Source organism: Canis lupus, chromosome 19 (assembly GCF_003254725.2).
Source record: "Canis lupus dingo isolate Sandy chromosome 19, ASM325472v2, whole genome shotgun sequence".
NCBI classification, from domain to species: domain Eukaryota; kingdom Metazoa; phylum Chordata; class Mammalia; order Carnivora; family Canidae; genus Canis; species Canis lupus.
In genome coordinates, this window is record NC_064261.1 from 3,702,058 (window position 1) to 3,716,674 (window position 14,617).

At 40.1% G+C, this 14,617-nt stretch overlaps 1 long non-coding RNA gene across 1 annotated transcript; it reads left to right on the forward strand.

Annotated features, from left to right (window-relative positions):
- Nucleotides 1-3,228: 3,228 nt before the first annotated feature.
- Nucleotides 3,229-14,089, forward strand: LOC118351476 (uncharacterized). The gene is made up of 3 exons (XR_004806949.2): nt 3,229-4,647; nt 6,145-6,323; nt 12,053-14,089. It is a non-coding gene; the product is annotated as an uncharacterized LOC118351476 (long non-coding RNA).
- Nucleotides 14,090-14,617: the final 528 nt, after the last annotated feature.

The following is a 14,617-nucleotide window of genomic DNA, read 5'->3' on the forward strand; positions in this document are numbered from 1 at the left end:
TGGGAAGCCTTTTCAGCTTCAGGACAAGCATCACCACATTAATCAATTTACATGAGAACTGTGGCTGCAGGCAGATTCCAGTGCAATTCATGTGCCACCTCACATTATTTTAGCTTCACTGTTCCTGAAGAGATTGTTTCCCAAGTATTTAGATATGACTCTTCTTGACAATGACTGGCTTCCTCCTAAGCTGAAAGCTGAACAGAAATATCCAGAAGTATCTTCGCATTATTCCTTAAAAATCATTCAAAAATCAAATCAATATAATGAAATTGACATTGAATTGTCTTGCAGACATTTCTTGTGCAATGATAACACACTTAAAACAATTTACCCGTGAATATAGCAGTAATGAAGCAGTGTTCCCAGTACCACCTTAACTCTTTTTTCCCCTATTGGCTATTTTGGTTACAGTAATATTTTCTGCTTCTCTCTAAAAGTCAATTTCCTGTTTCCTCCTAACCCAGGATTAATTGGAAGCAGAATTTCTCATATTCTTGTCAGTGCGCACAGTTGGCCATCATCCGGACTGTGTGGAATGTCATCATGTGGATGAGTCCAATTCCCATTGTTTGTGACCTTACATAAATATATGGCTAAAAATATATGTTTAAAACATGGAGAATATTGAGTGTCTGGGAACTTATTCTACTAGACATAAAGAGCTGTAAAGCTATAAGAATTAAGATGGTGAGGTGAATGGATAAACAAATAGCCAATGGAAAAGAATAGGGAGCTGAGAAACAAGCCTATGCATAGATGGAAAGGAGAATTATGATTGATTAGAAACCAGTGAGGGGGGCCTGGCTGGCTCAGCTGGTGGAGCATGCAACTCTTGATCTCGGGGTTGTGAGTTTGAGCCCCACATAGGGTGTGGAGATTACTTTAAAAAAATCTTTTTAAAAAATTGTATTTATTTATTCATGAGATACACAGAGAGGCAGAGACACAGGCAGAGGGAGAAGCAGGCTCCCTGCGGGATCCCAGGATCATGCCCTGAGCCAAAGGCAGATGCTCAACCATTGAGCCACCCAGATGCCCACTTTAAAAAAAAAAAAAACTTAAAAAAAAATAAAAAGAAATCAGTGAGGCAATAATGAACTCTTTAGTAAGTGGTGCAAGGATTATTGGGTATCCAAATGGAAAAATAAAACAAAATTAACCCATTACATTATAATACACAATCAAAAAATTGCAATAACAAATTTGAAGTGAAAAGAAAAAATTTAACATTTTTGGAAGAAAATATTTCTTTAACTTTAGAACAGGGAAGGATACCTCAGACACAAAATTGCAAAACAGGATAAAAAGACTGATTAATTTGGGGTTCCTGGCTGGCTCAGTTGGTAAAAGCATGTGACTCTTATTGGAGAAGGACAAACATTATATGTTCTCATTCATTTGGGGAATATAAATAATAGTGAAAGGGAATAAAAGGGAAGGGAGAAGAAATGGGTAGGAAATATCAGAAAGGGAGACAGAATACAAAGACTCCTAACTCTGGGAAACGAACTAGGGGTGGTGGAAGGGGAGGAGGGCAGGGGGTGGGGGTGACTGGGTGGCGGGCACTGAGGGGGGCACTTGATGGGATGAGCACTGGGTGTTATTCTGTATGTTGGCAAATTGAACACCAATAAAAAAAAATTATTATTAAAAAAGAAAAACATGTGACTCTTGATCTCATGGTCATGAATTCAGGCCCCACGTTGGTCCCAACATGAATTCAGGCCCCACACTACTTTTTTTTTTTTTTTAAGATTTTATTTATTTATTCATAAGAGACACAGAGAGAGAGAGAGGGTCAGAGACACAGGCAAAGGAAGAAGCAAGCTCCATGCAATGAGCCTGATGTGGGACTCGATCCCGGGACTCCAGGATCACACCCTAGGCTGAAGGCAGGCGCTAAACTGCTGAGCCACCCAGGGATCCCCCCACACTACTTTTAAAAAAAAATCTAAAAAAATCTGAAAATTAACAAAAAGAAAATGAAAAAATAATTTATGATTTGTTGATACAATTTTATCCTGGAAAACTGAGATTCTGTATGGATATTAAAATTAATCTGTTTGAGTCACTTATTTACTATTCTAGGAAAACAACTTATTTATAAAGAGGGCTATTCCTATATTGTATGTATATATATGTATATAGGTAGATATATTAATAAGAAAAACTTATTTAACATTATCAGTCAGGTGATAGTTGGTTAAATATGACAAAATCATTGAACAAAATCAGCCTCCTATGCAAACATATTTTATAATTCAAAGTGAACAAACTTTAGGTCTCTACACCTCATATTTTAACCAACGCAAGTACCTATTAAAATAAAACTTTAAATGTTACAGAAAAGGTGGTTTTTGGGTTGGTATTTTTTTCTTGCCATTTTCAGTAAACAAACTTAGAAAAGCCATTTTCTATTGTCAGGACAGAAAAAGATACATGATTTCTTTGAATTTTTGGTAACTGATATGCAAATATAATATTCACCCTTATATTTCTTTCTAAATAAAAGATAATTGTGCTTGAAGTTCTCAAAATCACTTGTTTCAATAGCTTATTCATATTTTCCATTAAGTGCTATTGAAATTTAGGACCTAGGGGCACCTGGGCAGCTCTGTTGGCAAAGTGTTGGAGTTTTGATTTTGGCAAAAGTCACGATCTGGGAGTTCTGAGATTGAGCCCCAAATCAGGGTCCACTTCAGGTTTCGCACTGCTTGGGAAGCCTGCTTGGGATTCTCTCTCTCTTTCTCTCTCTCTGTGCCCCCTTGCCCGCATGCATTCACTTTTTCTCTTTCTCTCTCTCTCTCTCTAAATAAATAAATACTCTTAAAAAAAGAAATTTAGGGCCTGTTATTTCAAGTTTTCTCGTAATCAACAATGAATTTAAAAAATTGAAGGTTTATATATTTGTATTTGTATAAGCAGAAAAGCAGTGGGGGAGTCAAGAATGGGAACAGTAGGGAAGCCTAGGTGGCTCAGTGGTTGAGCGTCTGCCTCTGGCTCAAGTTGTGATCCCGGGTCCTGGGGTCAAGTCCTGCATCAGGCTCCCCGCAGGGAGCCTGCTTCTCCCTCTGCCTGTGTCTCTACCTCTCGTGTGTCATGAATAAATAAATAAAATCCAAAAAAAAAAAAAAAAAGGAATGGGAACAGTATATAACAGTGAAAATGAAGAAAATAGAATTACTTGTATCAATATGGATAAATCTCAAAAATACGTTGAGTGGAAAATGCAAGTGGTACGTAGCATATGATACCATATACTTAAAAATAAGAAAAACATTGTTAATTATAGATACCTATGTATAAAAGTATGAATTTATGCATACACATGATGCATGTAATTTTAGAATAATGGTTAGCTCTGAGGTGGGAGGGAGAAGAGTGAAATAGGAAAAAGACATATAGGAGAATTTTATATTTTTATTGCTTGATGTCTTTAAAAAGATGGAAAGCAAAAATGGCAAAATGTTATACTTCAAAGCAAGTTAGTGGGTAGATGTGTGTATTCATCATACTTTTCGCCGTCCTTTTTTTATATGTTTGAAATATTTTGAAATCAAAATGCTAGATAAAAGTAAGAAAACCTCACTGCTTTGTGTTTAACACTGCACTTTATCCTTCTTTTCCAAAGCTAGAAGAATATTAGCTAACTGGACCTTCTGCAACAGAAAAAAAGAACATAGAGGCACTTGGGTGGCTCAGTCGGTTAAGCAACTCACTCTAGATTTTGGCTCAGGTCATGATCTCAGGGTCTTGGGGTTCAGCCCTGTGCTGAGCTTGCTGCTCAGCAGGGAGTTGGCCTGAGATTCTCTCTCTCCCTCTGCCCTACCCTCTGCTTGCACAGGCATGAGCTCTCTCTCTATCTCTCTGTCTCTCAAATAAATCAATTTTTTTTAGAAAAGGAAGAAAGGAAAAAGAATACTTGGGGCATAGAGCACTATCATGAGCTTGGAAGCCTATGTTTTATGATCCTTGAGCATCAAACTGTGTGGCCTTGAATAAATCTTACATCCTTCCTGGACCTTGGTTTCCTAACCTGTTAAATGAGAAGATTGAACTAGAATGTCCTCTAGGTTTCCTCTGAATCTAAAAAAGTTGACATCAGTGTACCTATGAGAATGGTTGGGAGAAAGACTCCTTAATGTCACAGGGGCCTGTTCTGAAGCTAAATGGCTGCCCGGAGACTGAAAACTTCTAGGCATATCCTGTCTTACAGCAGATGTGGCGTCTGAGCCAAGGACCGTGTAGTATTACAGTGTCCGTGAGTCCTACTCAAAAGTAATGTGCATTGTGGACTAAACCTCTGAGGAATTTTGACCATTTTCTGACCTTCCAGTTAATAAGTAAATAATACTGTTTCTTCCTCTGAACTTCTCACAGCTCTTCTTCCATAAACACGGTATGACCCTTCTTTATTTATCAATTTAATTGATTCTAGGTTTATTTTCTTACTGATCTTAAAATCCTTCCCTTAAATGTGTCACATCTATTGTCTTTTAGGCCTTAAAAATTCCACAACAGTCTTCTAAATAAAGTTAAAGGTGTTGACTACAGGCTTCAGCATTTTCTCCCAGAAGGCTCTGTCCTCATGGCCTTTCATTATCTACCATTTCTGTGCTGATTCACAGTCCATGATTCTACCAGGTACTTTTGTTTCCTTATTAAAAAAAAAAATCAGGGATCCCTGGGTGGCGCAGCGGTTTGGCGCCTGCCTTTGGCCCAGGGCGCGATCCTGGAGACCTGGGATCGAATCCCACATCGGGCTCCCGGTGCATGGAGCCTGCTTCTCCCTCTGCCTGTGTCTCTGCCTCTCTCTCTCTCACTGTGTGCTTATCATAAATAAAATAAAATTAAAAAAAAAAATCATTTCCTCAGTCTCCATTTCCTTTCCCTGTCTCTTGGTCTTTTCAGAGGACATCTGTACATTTGAAAATAAATTATTTTCTCCTTTTGATCTACTTCTGTTCTTCCTTTCAATATTATCCCCATAAGAAATAAAATAAACTTGCATTAAATATTTATTATCTATCATCATATATTGCACTATGTATTTGTTGATTTATTCTTTGAATGCATTCGAGCTTAGTATGATTGTCATGATTAAAACTGGAAAACGTGTTTCTCTCTGCATCTGGCTCCCTTCTACATATTTATGTAGATGTAATTAGCACATAGAGGATGAAATCAGGCCAGGCTTATGAATGAATACCCCTTGTATTCTGGTTTGCTCTGTTTAAAGAACAAAACCCACATTCTCAACTATAGGACTTCAAGAAAATGTATGCCATTAATCAAAGAAAGGGCCACATAGGAAAAGGTTGTTGGTATAACACAAACTCATGGATACTAGTGGGAAAACATCACAAAGGTAATGCTCGATTTATGGTAGATAAAAAATATGAGAGGATATCACTGTCTGAGTCTTTGGGTTACAATCTACATAATGATACAAAATGTGTCATTAGCCTTCCTCCACGGCACACAGAATGGGGCCAAGATACATGTGCACCCCAAGTCAGTGATGGATGATTAAGGAAGTATAGTTTTATAGTTGTTATTTGCTTATAATATTTGTCCATATGGACTTCAAAAGATACAATGACCTGCAATGAAATCACATCCATTCTTTGTGAAAATTAATATAGAGAAATGTAAAACCAGGTAGAAAGAAGAGGCAAAATGATTATAGATTCATGAGTAATTTTATTAAATATAAACTCTACTAGTACTTTATTATTTTTTTAAAGATTTTATTTATTTATTCATTCATGAGAGACAGAGAGAGAGAGGCAGAGACACAAGCAGGCTCCATGCAGGGAGCCTGACACGGGACTCGATTTCGGGACCCCTGGGCCTAAGGCAGGCGCCAAACTGCTGAGCCACCCGGGAATCCCTCTATTAGTACTTTAATCCTTCCTCAAAGTTAACCACTCACTACACTGACTTCAGTTGTAATTTTAATTTTAAAGGAGCATGAATATATTTAACATAGCAAAGAAATACGATAATGAGAATTAATTCAATTAAATTAAAATTCACTACCTCTCAAAATCTTAGGATTTAGTAAAAGTCATAGAATTCTTTTCTGCCTCCAGAAAAGAGATACCCAGACTGACTGCACAAATAATTGGCATTTTCTAGAGGATGTTTCAGGTTTTCTACTGCATCCTCCACACTCAGAAGAAACCAGCTAAGCACTTCCCCAGTCACTAAAGACTTGGAAGCAGAGCTGAAGGTGACAGCCAAAGTGTTCTCCATGGCCAGAAAATGCAGACAAAAAGCTGCTTTTTCATCTCCTTTGGACTACTGGGACATAGGAGGTAAGAGTGGGTCTCAACATGTTCCCAGCTGCAAACGATAAATCGTGTCTAATTACGATGGATAGGTAGCCGAATGATAGCCACCTCCGTCCTTTGGGACACTGAGAATGAGACATTACTAGCTTCCCTCCCCCCTTTGGTAAGTTTTAATTTAAAAAAAAAAATTCCTTTCCTCTGAATGGTTTGAAAATATTTGATTTTCTGCCAAGGATTTTCTTGAAGTAATTTCCTGCTTTATTTTCAGAAATATAAAATGTGGGTTAGGGATAAAGAAAGATCTACCTGACTTTAGGACACATAATGCTTATAAAAGGCCCTGTCTAGAACATGGAAGACTTCTAACTCTGGGAAACGAAGGGGTGGTGGAAGGAGAGGAGGGCAGGGGATGGGGGTGACTGGGTCATGGGCACTGAGGGGGGCACTTAACGGGATGAGCACTGGGTGTTATTCTGTATGTTGGCAAATTGAACACCAATAAAAAATAAATTTATTATTAAAAATAAATAAATAAATGGCCCTGTCTAAAATATTCTGAGAAAAGTACATGCCATCTTTTACAAATGATTTAAAAGATTAGACTAAAAAGTAAAAAATTTGCCCCTTAATTGTATGGTAAAGCTTCCAGCTCCACTTTGAGGTTGCTTCGCCTATTAGGCCAAATATTCTATGATTCCCTTCTGGGATCTGTTACAGGTTCTGTGATTGGCCAAGTGATCAAATCCTGGTGGTTTTGCAGCTCAGCATCTGTATTTCTCTGTCAAATGGAAATTCAAGAACGACTTTTCTCATTAACCACAGATGTTGCAGATTTGAGGCTAGATTCTTATTTTTTTGTGGTCGGGGAATGGGGGGGAGGTGGGATTGAAAACTGCCATTTTGAACCTGGACAAGAAGGAAAGGGTCCAGGTTCTCCAGAGCCATCTCTGCCGGTCATTTTCTTTGCCACACAGCAAGAGCCCTTGCTGAAAATGGCAAGAAAGGTGATTATCCTCATTTTTAGATTTTTCTGAGTTTAAGGAGCAAGCAAGAGTGAGTTCTTAACGGTGCTTTTGGAGAGAAGAATCTGAAAGAAAACTCGACAGTGCTTCTTAATTTTTCCCTCTTTTAATGACCACTGAAAAGCATTGTAGCATCAAGGCTTGCTGTTGATAGAGCTCTCTAAGCAACTACTTTTATTTAGTCAAATCAATTCACTACTTTTCAAGACCCGGAATAACATTTATTAGTGGACATTTAGGTGCCTGGATAGATGGCGAAGCTTACATTCCAGGCAGAGAGAGACACAGGCAAAGTGTGCTATAAAATTGAGATGACAGTAATGTTGGAGTAGCTACGGGGGCCTATGAAAGTGGGAAGGGAACTGGGGTCACAGAGTGCTTCCGTGCTTCCGGGCAAAGACAATCACTCACCTGAGTTTTCAAGGATGGGGAGCACCGGCCAGTTGAAGAAGTGGGGACTTGGGTCAGCAGGCATTCCAGGTGAAGGGAGAAGTCGAGGTGACCATTCAGAGGCTAAGATGTTGGGGGTCTGTAGGCCATTCCCGTTGGCACCACCACTGTTCATCAGAGCGTAGGCCAGAGCAGCTGCTGAGTGACAGTCCGTGCTACGTGCAGCTCTAACATTTTGGAATATAACCAGATAATCACAGACTAGGGACATTTTCGGCCATTGCATGGCCTTTCTGGTCCTTTTGCACTGTTAACTGCTGTATTCATGCCTGAAGCATTTCCATGCTTTCACGTGAACTAATATATATATATTATATATATATATATAAAATATAGATGTTGTGTAACCAGAACAGCAGCACCTACGGGCAACTCTTCTTGCCACTAGTGAGGTGTGTTATTGGCTGCTCCGTCTCAGCTACGCCAGCTGGATTATGTTGCTTCACTTTCCCACCAGAAGAAGGTTCCCTTTCTTCGAAGGCAATAAAACATTGTGACGATTATGACATTCTTGGGAGTTTCTTGGTTCAAAAGAGACAAAACAATAAGGCGTTTTATCAGACTTTTTGAATGTAAATCTTCATTTTTCAGGATGAATAACACATACAGCTACAGCCTAACCATTACATTCTAAGTGTGATCCGCTTCAGAGAGAACATATTTTACTATCATTATTTTAAGGCATATTTCCTGACATTTTTGTCCACCTTTTCTCCTCTCCACCCCCCCAAAATCTCCTCAAACTCTAAGCTAGATTCCAACCGTGCTTGTGAACCACACAAAGGTGCCATTTCTTCTTCTTCTTCTTCTTTTTTTTTCCCCCCAAATTTACCATTTCTGTTTCAGAAACTTGGCACATAGGACACCTGGGTAGCCCATCAGTTGAGCATCTGCCTTCAGCTCAGGTCCTGATCCCAGGTCGAGTCCCACATCTGGCTCCCTGTGAGGAGCCTGCTTCTCTGTCTTTCTATGTCTCTGCCACTCTCTGAGTCTCAAATAAATAAATAAATAAATAAATAAATAAATATTTAAATATTTTTTTTAAAAATTGGCACATGCTATGTGTAGAAACACGTCTGTAGTGCGCTGCAAGGTGGCTGGCTCGGGTAGGGGACCCGGCTCCAGGAGAGCACAGGCCAGCAAGGAGGGGGAGTTCAATCTGAGGGATGGCAGGGCCCCCTCCCCCTGGACTTTCTAAAAACGAGCTAGTGAAATGTCCCCCTTTTACGTGTAAATCGTGCAGGACACATGCATCACTGGCTTCCAGACCTCGCTGCCCTTGCCTGCGGCCTCCGGGGCCTGCCTGCTGCCAGGTCAGCTGTCGTGGCCTGAGGCCGTAGGAGCACCGCAGGGCAGAGGCCCGTCTGGGCCCCCTCATGGCCTCGTTCCTCTGCTCAGCTCCGACGTGCCCACTACGTGGCACTAAGACAGACAAAGCTCCTCATCCTGGAGAGGCTTGTGTTCTGAGCTGTATTCCTGTCAGCCCCGGGCCCTGTTTGCACGGCTTCTGTTCCCGTCTCCGTCACCATGGCCGGGCCTGTGTTTCTTCCAGGCCAGTGTCCCTCTCAGAAGTGGCCTTCCTGGCACAGCTCTTCCAGTTGAGCACAGGCTGATGTGTTCTTCAAGGCCTCCCAACAGCGTCTAGGTCGGGACAAGTTCCTGCCTCCACTGCACCCTGGACCCCAAGTGAGCATCTGCCTCCAGGGAGTCAGGTCTGGATCCTCAGTCCAGACTGTCCCTCTCTCTAGGAAATGTCCTAGCAAGGACCCTCCTCTCCTATCTCAACTCATAGTCCCTTTAACTGATCCCTACGTGGCTCCCCACAGCCCTCTCTGCCATGTGAACCTTCAAAGAAAGGCTCCACATCCCAACCTCGACTCTCACAAAAGTTACTTCCTACTATCCCCACATCAACTTGCAGATGCAAATAAAGATGAGAAGAGAATATCTTTTCAGCTTCACTCCATAGGGTCCAAGCTCAAAAGCCTTTGATCTAACTAAGCCCCAGGCCTTTGTTGAGCTAGAAAAATGCCCTGTTACCTATAAAATACAATAAACATTGTGCTGAAATTAACTTAAAAAAAAAAGCTATCTGAGTATTTTCTTTCTTTTTTTAAAAGATTTTACTTATTTATTCATAGAGACACAGAGAGAGAGAGAGAGAGGCAGAGACACAGGCAGAGGGAGAAGCAGGCTCCATACAGGGAACCCAATGTGGGACTTGATCCCGGGACTCCAGGACCGCACCCTGGGCCAAAGGCAGACGCTAAACCGCTGCGCCACCCAGGGATCCCAGTATTTTCTTTTTGAATTAAGCTCTTTGCAGTTTTTACTGTAAAGGGAAAATATATTCATTTTTAATTAGAAAATAAATGGATAAAAAGGAGTCATATTTTACTATGTAAAGTTCATGATCCACAATTATATATGTCATTAGATATGAAATTATAACTCCATTGCATTTCATGCATCTTAACTTCCTACCTCTTAAAAATTAGTTTTTAGATTTTTAATTATTTCCCCTCAAATCATACAGGAAGACAGAGTATATAAAACAGTTCCCAGTTTTCCCCTACAATAGCATTGTGGTTTTTTTTTTTTTTTTTTTTAAGATTTATGTATTTATGAGAGAGAGAGAGAAAGCAAGTGGTGAGGAGGGGCAGAGGGAGAGGGAGAGAATCGCCACTAGCTCGGGGCTCTATCTCACAACCCGGAGATTATGAACTGACCGGAAATCAAGCTGGACACTCAACTGACTGAGCCACCCAGGCGCTGCTACCATAGCATCTCTGAGAGTTAATCACTACTAACAGTGACTCTAGACATTTCTCTGCGTATATAAACCTATATATTTTTTAAAGATTTTATTTATTTATTCATGAGAGACAGAGAGAGAGAGAGAGGCAGAGACACAGGCAGAGAGAGAAGCAGGCCCCATGCAGGGAGTCCGATGCGGGACTTGATCCCAGGACTCCAGGATCAGGCCCTGGGCTGAAGGCAGGTGCTCTGAGCCACCCAGGCTGCCCTAAACCTATATTTTTAATCTTTTTGAATCCATTGGGTTTTTTGTTGTTGTTTGATTCATTAAATATTGGCAAATTGAACACCAATAAAAAATAAATTTATAAAAAAAATTACATTTATTTTTTTCCAACAGTTTTTCAAGGAGTATTTTACATATCATATAATCACTCCTTTCAGGTGTACAATTCAATGATTTTTTTTGTACAGACATTTTACTATTTTGCATATGTGACCATCACCATATCAATTTAGAACATTTTCATCTCTCACTAAGATTCCTCATGTACATTCACTGTCACCCCCATTCCCCTGAGCCCATATCTGGGCAGCTACTAATCTACGTTAGTCTATAGGGCTTTGCCCTTCTCTGGACATTTCATTTAAATGGAATCATATACTATGTGGTCTCTTGTGTCTATTTTCTTTCACTTAGTATAAATATATATGTGTATATATATATTTATATATATTTATACTCTCTAATTTTATATGTATATATAAAACATATGTATATGTAATAGAAAAATATTTATGGATGCTTTAATGAGTCTTACCTGAAAATGATCTCCATAAGTAAAAAAAATATTAAAGATTTATATAGTGCTAATGTTAGGGAAAGAACTAATACCAATTATCAGCCATTGAGAATCCATGAAGATAACTAATTTTTTGATATTCCACTCTTCCCTCTAGTGGCCAAGATGAAAAAAGGCTATTGTGTTTGTTAGTCTAGACACATCCTAGATCCTCCAAAAACGCTCCTAAGTATTCATTCACAGCTTTTCCCACCATCATACCAGCTTCCCCAGGTGCAGGGATTTACTATTGGTGTGAAGAGTTCAAAGTGCGAAGCCAATAGCCTGAGTTCGAATCCCAACGCTTCCACTTAACTAGTTACGGGCACTGGGGGCAAGTTTCCCCTCCCCCAGCCTCCCCCCAAGGCCGAATTTCTTCTTCTGTAAGATGAGGATGGTAATAGTGCCTGTCTCATAGAGTTGTTGGGAGGATTAAATGACTTAAGATCATGGAACTCCTTTGAACAGTCCTGGGATATAGTAGAAGTTGAATAAATCTTCTCTGTCCCAGGTTTTCTTTTTTTTCTTTTTTTTTTTTTTTTTTTTGATGTCCCAGGTTTTCTGCTTCTGTCCTCCCAAAATAAATGCCCAAGCCAGTCCTCCCTGTGCTCTGCTGTTGGCCTCAGCTTTCTTCCCATGTAGTCCACTTTGGCAAGTTGTTTTAATCTTTTTCTTTCGGCAGCTTTCTCTTCTTTACCAGCTCATCCCACCTCCTTCTATCTCCACTACGGCCTCTAGTTCACGACACCATCGTGCCCTGATCCTGAGGGAGGCTGCCCTACTTCTCCCACCAGCTGCCCTACTTCTACTTCTCCAGCATCCTGTCATGGCTCAGCAACCAGAATTTATCTATTTGATGCTTTGTGGGAGTTGGGTGATCTGAATGCCATACGTGATGGGTGCGGAAAGCCTTTCAGAAATAGCTCCCCTGCAGCCAACTATCGATGCTCCATAGTCCTTGCCTTTCCAGGTCCAACGCCATAGCCATGGGCTTTCCAGTTCTGGGGACAGTCCTGACCCAGGCAGGCAACATATCCAGAGTTGATTTGGGGGGTGTCTGGCTGGCTCACTGTGTAGAGCATGTGACCCTTGGTCTTGGGGTCCTGAGTTCAAGCCCCACATTGGGAGTAGAGATTACTTAAAAAAAAGAAAAAAAAAGGTGGTCAATAGATGTTAAAAATAAAATAAAATAGAGCTTATTTTTATCCACAGGTGGTGTCTGGGCTTAATTTTATTATCAGCCTTACACTTCTGTCACTCTCACACTTCCAGAGTGAACTCTGGTGCCCTAGTATGTGTCCTTTAAGCAAGCAGCCCTTTTCCCAATCACTCACTATGCTTCCCTAGGACGTATGGGCCTAAACTTTTGCTGTAGTATATGCTTTAGACACCAAGATCCTCTGCCAGAAGTAGAATCTTTCCTTACTATGAATTTATTGGATTGGGATACTCAAAATATGCTTAAGTTTTGTCATTTTTTCTTTTATTTTTTCTCTTTTTTTAGAGAAAGAGAGAGAGAGGGAACACTTGAGTGGGGGAGAGGGGCAGAAGGAGGGGGAGAGAGAGAACCTTAAGCAGTGTCCGCATCCAGAGCGAGGCCGACACAGGGCTCTATCTCATGACTCTGAGATCATGACCTGAGCCAAAATCAAGAGTCAGACTCTTAACCGACTGGGCTACCCGGGTATCCTGCCATTTTTTTTTTTTTCAAGAGATTGGACTGGGCCTCCATCCCCTATAGCTTATCTGGGGTCCTGCTGGAGGCTAGATGGATCCACAACACCACCTCTCATGGTGGTCAGACTCCTGCTGACATGCCTGAGCTGCCAGATTAGAACTCCTTGGATATTGTGGGGGTGGAGATGCTTATGTCCCCCCAATTCTGACACATATGATTGACCAAGTTCCATGTAGCAGATTTTGCTTATTTTGCTACAAAAGCAAGGAATAGATCTATTCCCTCTCTTAGACCTGTCAGGCCAAAAGCACTCCTCATGATATACCGATATGGACAGGGTCTGTCCCTCTATCCCTGACCACAACAGGACTCCAGTTTTCCTAGGCTAAGTCATGAGAGTAGGGCAAGAATTTAAACGGAGGCCCACATACCATATGTCTACATATGCATGGGTTATAAATCAAGCAGAAAAACTGTTTAATAAAACCTATTTTATCCTTCTGCCTTGAAAAATATCCCTTCAGAGTGATAAAAATGAATTATGTGTAAAGCTGTTTTTTAATATAACTAAAAACAGGCAAAATCTTAAAGATGAGTGAATTTAATTTTTGCACATCTGTGTGTTCTCTTGTGAATATAAAATAAAGGCAATCATAATGCATACATTTTTGTATATTTATTTCCCTGGTGTTTGTTTCAGCAAATCACTAATTATGCCATTATAATCAAGATTTTCACAAAGCTTGTGAAAATAGTGCCTATGATCTAAAAGATTAAAAAATGAAATGTAACTACATTAAAAATATACGAAATTTGAGTGTCTCTAAAAATTATAAATTAAAGCAAAATCTAATTATTTTTTTAAAAGATTTTATTTATTTGAGAGAGAGAGAGAGACAAAGAGAACATGAGTGAAGAGAGGGGCAGAAAGAGAGGGAGAAGCAGACTCCCCACTGAACAGGGAGCCTGATGTGGGACTCGATTCCAGGGCCTGAGCATCATGACCCCAGCCGAGGGCAGATGCTTAACTGAGCCACCCAGGTGCCCCTAAATTTTAAAATTTAAATAAATAAAATCTTTAGAAAAATAAAAGTTCAATGATTTTTTAAAAGTAAAGTTTTAATCTTACTTTAAAAAATTTAATGAAGTGATGGAATATTCCTCAGCCATTAGAAATGACAAATACCCACCATTTGCTTCGACATGGATAGAAATGTCGAAGGGTATGATGCTGAGTGAAATAAGTCAATTGGAGAAGGACAAACATTATATGGTCTCATTCATTTGGGGAATATAAAAAATAGTGAAAGGGAATAAAGGGGAAAGGAGAGAAAATGAGTGGGAAATATCAGAAAGGGAGACAGAACATGAGAGACCCCTAACTCTGGGAAACGAACTAGGGGTGGTGGAAGGGGAGGAGGGTGGGGGGTGGGGGTGACTGGGTGATGGGCACTGAGGGGGGCACTTGACCGGATGAGCACTGGGTGTTATTCTGTATGTTGGCAAATTGAACACCAATAAAAAATAAATTTAAATAAAAAAATTTAATGAAGTGGTATTAAATATTTG